At 37.0% G+C, this 6,413-nt stretch overlaps 1 pseudogene; it reads left to right on the forward strand.

Moving 5' to 3' along the window:
- The first annotated feature begins 925 nt into the window (after positions 1–925).
- Positions 926–5,528, forward strand: LOC125162920 (high affinity copper uptake protein 1-like; annotated as a pseudogene).
- Positions 5,529–6,413: the final 885 nt, after the last annotated feature.

Below are 6,413 nucleotides of genomic sequence, written 5' to 3' on the forward strand. Positions count from 1 at the left end.
ACCACATCTTTATCCATTCATCAGTCAATGGACATTTGGGCTCTTTCCATACTTTGGCTATTGTCAAAAGTGCTGCTATAAACATTGGGGTGCATGTGCCCCTTTGAATCAGTATATTTGGATCCTTTGGATAAATACCTAGTAGTAAAATTGCTGGGTCGTAGGGTAGTTCTATTTTTAATTTTTTGAGAAACCTCCATACTATTTTCTAGAGTAGCCTCACCAGTTTGCATTCCCACCAACACTGCAAAAGGGTTTCCATTTCTCGGCACCTTTTTGTCAACATCAGTTGTTTCCTGACTTGTTAACTTCAGCCATTGTGACAGGTGTGATGTTGTATCTCATTGTGGTATTGATTTGTATTTTCCTGACGATGAATGATTTTGGTAATCTTTTCATGTGTGTTAGCCGTCTGGATATCTTCTTTGGAAAAGTGTCTATTCATGTCTTCTGCTCATTTCTTCACTGGGTTATTTGTTTTTTGGGTGTTGAGTTTGATAAATTCTTTATAGATTTTGGATACTACCCCTTTATTTGATATGTTTGTTATTTGAAAATATCTTTTCCCATTCTGTTGGTTGTCTTCTAGTTTTGCTGATTGTTTCCTTCATTGTGCAGCTTTTTTAATTTGGTGAAGTCTCAATAGTTCATTTTTGTGTTTTTTTTTAAATATTTGGGTTTTAAAAATGTTTATTTATTTTGAGAGAGAGGGAGAGAGAAAGAATGAGCAGTGTAAGGGCGGGGGGGGGGGGGGGGCAGAGAATACCAAGCAAGCTTCATGCTGCCAGCACAGAGCTTGATGCAGGGCTTGAACTCACGAACCATAAGATCATGACCTGAGCCAAAATCAAGAGTCGAATGTTTAATTGACTGAGTCACCCAGGCACCCCTTATTTTTGTTTTTATTTCACTTGCCTCTGGAGACATGTCTAGTAAGATGTTTCTGTGACTGAAGTCAAAGAGGTTGCTGCCTCTTTCTCCTCTAGGATTTTGATGGTTTCCTGCTCTCACATTTAGGTCTTTCATCCATTTTGAATTTATTTCTGTGCCTGGTATAAGAAGTCATCCCGTTTCATTTTTCTGCATGCCACTGTCCAGTTTTCCCAGCACCATTTGCTGGAGAGACTTTTTTCCATTGGATACTCTTTCCTGTTTTGTCAAAGATTAGTTGGCCATACACTTTGGGTCCACTTCTGGGTTCTCTATTCTGTCCCATTGATCTATGTATCTGTTTTTGTGCCAATACCATACTGTCTTGATGATTACAGCTTTGTAGTACACCATGGAGTCTGACTTGTGATGCCTCCAGCTTTGGTTTTCTTTTTCAGGATTGCTTTGGCTTTTTAGGGTCTTTTCTGGTTCCATAAAGGTTTTATAATTGTTTTTTCTAGCTCTGTGAAGAATGTTGGTGTTATTTTGATAGGGATTGCACTGAATGTGTAGATTACTTTAAGTAATAGAGACATTTTAACATTGTTCTCCCAACTCATGAACGTGGGATGTTTTTCCATTTCATTGTGTCTTCTTCAATTTCTTTCATAAGTTTTCTATAGTTCTCAGCATACAGATCTTTTACTTCTTTGGTTATTTTTTCCCCCTAGGTTACTTATGGTTATGGTGCAATTATAAAACGGATAGATTCTTTGATTTCTCTTTCTGCTGCTTCATTATTGGTGTATAGAAATGCAACCTATTTCAATACGTTACTTTTATATCCTGAAACTTTGATGAATTCATGTATCAGTTCTAAGCAGTTTTTTTGCAGAGTCTTTTGGTTTTGCCACATAGAATATCATGACATCTGCAAAGAGTGAAAGTTTGACTTTTTCTTTGTCAGTTTGTATGCCTTTTATTTCTTTTTGTTGTCTGATTGCTGAGGCTAGGACAGTGGTGAGAGTGGACTTCTCTGTCGTGTTTGTGAACTTAGGGGAAAGCTCTTGGTTTTTCCCCATTGAGGGTGATATTAGCTTCAGGCCTCTCATACATGGCTTTTATGATGTTGAGGTATATCCCTACTTTCTTGAGGGTTTTTATCAAGAAAGGATGCTGTATTTTGTCAAATACTTTATATGGTTCTTATCCTTTCTTTTGTTATCAATTATCAATTACATTGATTGATTTGTGAATAGTGAACCAGCCCTACATCCCAGGAATTAATCTCACTTGATCATGGTGAATAATTGTTTTAATGTACTGTTGAATTCAATTTGCTAATATCTTGTTGAGAATTTTTGCACTTAGCTTCATCAGGGATATTGGCCTCTAATTTTCCTTTTTAGTGGGGTCTTTGCATGGTTTTGGAATCAAGGTAATGCTGACTTTATAGAATAAGTTTGGAAGTTTTCCTTCTATTTCTATTTTTTGGAAGAAGCCGTCTATCCCAGAACTCTTATTTGTTGTGAGATTTTTGATAACTGATATAGTTTCTTTGCTGGTTATGGGCCTGTTCACATTTTCTGTTTCTTTCTGTTTGAGTCTTAGCATTGTGTGAGTGTCTAGGAATTTGTCCATTTCTTCCAGATTGCCCAATTTATTGGCATATAATTGCTAATAATATTCTCTTACTATTGTTTCTATTTCTGCAGTGTTGGTTGTCATCTCTCCTCTTTCATTCTTGATTTTATTTATTCGGGTCCTTTCCTTTTTCTTTTTGATCAATCTGACTAGGGGTTTATCAATTTTGTTCTTTGGCAAAAAAACTGATTTCATTGATCTGTTCTACTTTTTTTAAATTTCACTATCATTGATTTCTGCTCTGGTCTTTATTATTTCCTATCTTCTGCTGGTTTTGTGCTTTCTTTGCTGTTCTTTTTCCAGCTCTTTTAGGTGTAAGATTAGGTTGTGTATTTGAGACCTATCTTTCTTTAGGAAGACTTGGATTGCTATGTACTTCCCTCTTTTGACCACCTTTGCTGCATCCCAGAGGTTTTGGACTTTCGTGTTTTCATTTTCATTGGCTTCCATGTACTTTTTAATTTTCCTTTTTAATTTCTTGGTTAACCCATTCATTCTTTAGTAAGATGTTCTTCAATCTCCAAGTATTCATGTTCTTTACAAATTTTTTCTTGTGGTTGATTTTGAGTTTTATAGTGGTCTGAAAATATGCAAGATATGATCTCAATCTTTTTATACTTGTTGAAGGCTGATTTGTGACCCAGTATGTGATCTACTCTGGAGAATGTTCCATGTGCAGTCAAGAAATATGTATATTCTGCTGCTTTAGGATGAAATGTTCTAAATATATCTGTTAAATCCTTCTGGTCCAGTGTGTCATTCAAAGCCATTGTTTCCTTGTTGATTTTCTGCTTATTGATATGTCCGTTGTTGTAAGGGGGATGTTGATGTCCCCTTCTCTTATGGTATTATTATCAAAGAGTTTCTTTATATCTATGATTAATTGATTTATATATTTGGGTGTTTTCCACATTTGTGCATAAATATTTATAATTGTTAGATATTCATAATTAAGGTGGATAGACCCCTTAATTATGATACAATGCCCTTCTTCATTTCTTGTTACAGTCTTTATTTTAAAATTATTTTGTCTGATATAAGTATGGCTACTCCAGATTTCTCTTGAAGACCATTAACATGTTCCATCCCTTTACTTTAAATCTACAGGTTTCTTTAGGTCTAAAATGTGTCTCTTGTAAGCAGCATTTATATGGGGCTTGTTTTCTGATCCATTCTGAGCCCTATGTTTTTTGATTGGATCACTTAGTCCATTTACATTTAGAGTGAGTATTGAAAGATATGAATTTGGTTCCAGTGTGTTGCCTGTGGAGTTGGTATTTCTTGTGATGTTCCCTGGTCCTTTGTAGTGTTTGTTGCTTTTGGGTTTTTTTGTTTGTTTGTTTTGTTTTGTCTTTTGTCCACTCAAAGAATGCCCCTTAAAATTTCTTACAGGACCTGTTTAGTGGTCACAAACCCCTTAAGTTCTTGTTTGTCTGGGAAAATCTTTATCCCTCCCCTCTATTTTGAATGACACCCTTGCTGGATAAAGAATTCTTGGCTGCATATTTTTCTGAATATATCCTACCACCACTTTCTGGACTGCCAAGTTTCTGTGGATAGGTCTGATGCTGATCTGTCTTCCCTTGTAGGTTAAGGATGTTTTTCCCTTCCTGCTTTCATAATTTCCTTGTCTGTGTATTTTGTGAGTTTGACTATCATATGCCATGGTGATGTTTGGTTTTTGTTGAATCTATTTGGAGTTCTCTGTGGCTTTTGGATTTCGATGTCTGTGTCCTTCCCCAGAGTAGGAAAGTTTTCTGGTATGATTTGCTCACATCAACCTTCTGCCCCCTTTTCTCTCTCTTCATCTTCTGGGACTCCTAGGATTTGGATGTGAATCCTTTTTAATAAGTCAGAGTGTTCTCTAGGTCTTGTATCATGTTCTTTTGCCTTTGCTTCCTTTTTTTCTGCTTCATTATTCTCCATAATTTTATCTTCTATAGTTGCTGATTCACCGCTCTGCTTTGTTCATCCTACCTATTGTGGCATCCATTCAGGATTGCTTCTTAGTTATAGCATGTTTAATTTTGGCCTAACTAGATTATATTTCTTTTATCTTGCACAATGGGATTCTCTGGTGTCTTCTATGCTTTTTTAACCCTAGCCAGTAGTCTCATTATATTGGTTCTAAATTCTAGTTCAGACATCTTACTTATCTGTGTTGATTAAGTCCCTGTCACTTCTTCCTATTCTTTCCTTGGGGTGAATTCCTTTATTTTGCCAGTTTGGAAGAGGAAAAAAATTAATAAAATAAAAAAACTTAAGAATTAAAACCAAAACAAAAAATCAAATAAAAAAAGTTAGATCCCATGTGTGTTTCTGTCTGCTTGCTGAAAGAAGCTTGATAGGTGTGGTGATGCATTAAAGTTCTAAGAGGGAGGTGCTGGTAGCAGGACTGGATCTAGAAGAATCTTCTGCTGGCCCTCAACTTGTCCTGGAAACGTGGACCATTCCCACCATAAGGGGACAAGCCATATGGCTGAACAACAGTACAACAGTGCCTTCTCACCACCACCACCTGACCACTTCAGCACACTACTCTCATGGTGGGGGAATAGGCAACATGATGATGCCTATGACCTTCTACTTTGGCTTTAAGAATGTGGAACTACTGTTTTCTGGTTGGTGGTCAATACAGCTTGAGAAATGGCAGGAGCTTTCTTGGCAGTGTTTTTACTAGCAATGTTCTATGAAAGGCTCAAGATAGCCTGAGAAAGTCTGCTGCATAAGTCACAAGTCAGCATCTGCTACAATTCCATGCCTGTACCAGGACCAAAAGGAGACATCCTTATGGGGACACAGAGACTGTTGGGCAGCAGATGCTGAGCTTTCCTTGTCTCCTGCAAACAGTGCTGCATGTCATCCACGTGGTCATCAGCTATTTCCTCATGCTTATCTTCATGACCTACAATGGATACCTCTGCATTGCAGTAGCAGCAGGGGCCGGCACAGGATAACTTCTCTTCAGCTGGAAGAAGGCAATGGTGGTGGACATCATAGAGCATTGCCATTAATGTTAAACTCCATGGTGCAGCCTTATTGATTGCAGTGGGAAGTAGTTAAAGACTGAAAGACAGGATTCCTACTCCAATATTCCCTTCTTGCTACTTATTTCCTTACACACACACACGAGAGCTTTTGGTCTCTGAGCTACGGTGATAACCTTCCTGTTTTTTTTTTTTTTCTAATGACCTGAGACTTCCTCAGACAAGATTCCCTCAGAATCTCTCCTCCATCATCATCTTAGATCCAAGTTATATGTTCTTGTCCAAGCCAAGTAGCTTTCTATTCAAGGACTTGATAACCTACTTCATTTTTTAGTCTTCTGTTTCTATTTTGTTAACAGATAATATATGAATTTGGTGGGTTCCTCCTGGGTTGGTGATGGAAAGAGATTCACTTCAGCTAGGATTGATGGGAGCTGAGGGAAATTCTTACCCAAATAAACCCAGAACCCAAACTTAACATTTGAGAGTGACTTCCCGCCTTTGGATTTGATAAGTGTGAGATACATTGTGCCTTTCCCTAGGTGTGATGTGTTGCACCAAAATCTTTACAGTGTGCAGAAGGGTGGTTTGAGACTAAATACAGGGCTGGAGCTCACAGAAGTGTGCATTATTAGGGGGCTGACTCATTAACTTGTGTTCCTACTTAACATTTTGATTAGAATGAACTTGTCCAACAACAACAACAAAAGAGATGACAACCAATTTGAGAAAATAGGAATAGATATTTTAAAATAAAACCATTGATATTCTTAAAAAAAGAAAGAAGATTGACAGAACAGAGAAAAGAGGGAAAGAAGAAGAAAAAGTAAGAAAAAATTTAAAAATTTCTTTAATAAAATAGAATAAAGAAAATGAAGTAGAAAATAAAATGAAAAGAAAATGAAGAGAATG

The sequence above is a fragment of the Prionailurus viverrinus genome, chromosome A3 (genome assembly GCF_022837055.1).
Source record: "Prionailurus viverrinus isolate Anna chromosome A3, UM_Priviv_1.0, whole genome shotgun sequence".
NCBI lineage: Eukaryota > Metazoa > Chordata > Mammalia > Carnivora > Felidae > Prionailurus > Prionailurus viverrinus.